At 28.8% G+C, this 1,658-nt stretch overlaps 1 non-coding gene across 1 annotated transcript; it reads left to right on the forward strand.

Annotated features, from left to right (window-relative positions):
• Window positions 1-1,321: 1,321 nt before the first annotated feature.
• Window positions 1,322-1,405, forward strand: TRNAL-CAA (transfer RNA leucine (anticodon CAA)). Its single transcript has one exon. It is a non-coding gene; the product is annotated as a tRNA-Leu (tRNA).
• The last annotated feature ends 253 nt before the right edge of the window (window positions 1,406-1,658 follow it).

The raw sequence follows: 1,658 nt of genomic DNA on the forward strand, positions 1-1,658 counted from the left end.
TTTTTTTACCAACGCACAGCACGAAGAGGAGCTCATATACCATTAAGCCATCACACCTTAAAACGCTGACGTTTTGAGGTGTGTTGCTTATTGCACAAAGACCCAACTTCAGCTGAATAGGGGAAATCACAATGGGCCTAAAGTTAACACTTGGCCCACAGACATTTAATAATCTCAACACAAAAAGAATCAGCCCACCAGAGCCATAGTAAAGTGAAGCAAGATTTTTTACACATATATTTTGTTTAGGAAATATATATATATATATAACTATATACTACATAGTTGGTATTGGTAGTTATAAATATTTATAAAGAGAAAAACTACTCTTATGTTATATGTGATAAATTTCTCTCCTACATATCCTTCGATAACTGTGTCACCTTTTTCTTTTCTTTTCTTTTTATTTTTCAGGTAGTGGAGCGCACAAGTTTATCTCTATGACATGAGATAACTTATCTCCTTTAACATGAGATTAATAAAACTCATTTATAAAAATCTATCATAATGTAATCTGATTTTTAATGTGTTATAAAGAGGAATATTGTTTTGGAAGTTTTTTATTCTGAGAGAAAGCTTAATTGTGTCATTTCAACCTAATTACACTTTTGACTAAAATTTCTTTTGGGTCTCTAACAAAAAATACGATCATCATTTTTGTCTCTAAAAAAAAAAAGTCAACTTTTGATCCTTTTATAATTTCAGTTCTTTGAAAATATGATCTTTCAAAAATTCAATGAAGACCCAATTTTGTTCTTAAAAAAAGACTAATATGAATTTTTTTTTAAGGGACGAAAGTGGAGATCGTATTTTTTTGTTAGGGATCAAAAAGATTTTACTCTAAGTTTTTTATATATATATATATATATATATATATATATATATATATAACTAAAAAGCGTGGTCAAATAAGTCAATTAATTATTGTCTGATTTTCTTAGCAAAAAGTATAATCTTTTAATTTATTTATACTAACTTTTTCCCCACATCATATGATTTGATTATTAGAATAATGACTTCATATAGGTTGGAATTAATATCATATCCTTAAAATAATGAATAGTCTATCTTATCCTTAAATATAATTAAAATTTTAAGTTTCATGTTTTGTACTAGCTCTACAGGATATGAATAGTATATCTTCCTTCAAACTGTGTAAGGAAAAAAATAAAATAGGAATAAATAATTAATATAATATTTTAAATTGAAATAGGTAATAAAGGGCAAGCCAGAAAATTACCAAAAAAAAAGGGGGCAAATTCTAATTCTAAACCTGAATTATCAGGAATAAATAAATAATTACGTGATTACAACAATATCTGTCAGGATGGCCGAGTGGTCTAAGGCGCCAGACTCAAGTTCTGGTCCTCGTGAGAGGGCGTGGGTTCAAATCCCACTTCTGACACAACTCACTAATTTTGTTGCTTCATATCTCTGTTTTTTTCTTCCTTTTCTTAAAAATACAAACTTTACCCGTTTTAGGGGAATAAATTGAAAAAAGGTTAAACATGGTGTCTTTCTAGTTTCTAGCTATTTTTGTTACATAGGGGAATATGAAGCAAAGTATGTAAGAAAAATGCAATTTGAGGCACTTAAAAATGTGTTTAGCTTAGTCAGAGATTACACTGAATGGATTTAATGGTCCAGTGGATGTGTAA

This window comes from Gastrolobium bilobum, unplaced genomic scaffold, assembly GCF_033153095.1.
Source record: "Gastrolobium bilobum isolate Gb01-03AN ecotype WA unplaced genomic scaffold, APGP_CSIRO_Gbil_v1 utg29262, whole genome shotgun sequence".
In the NCBI taxonomy this organism is placed as follows: Eukaryota; Viridiplantae; Streptophyta; class Magnoliopsida; order Fabales; family Fabaceae; genus Gastrolobium; species Gastrolobium bilobum.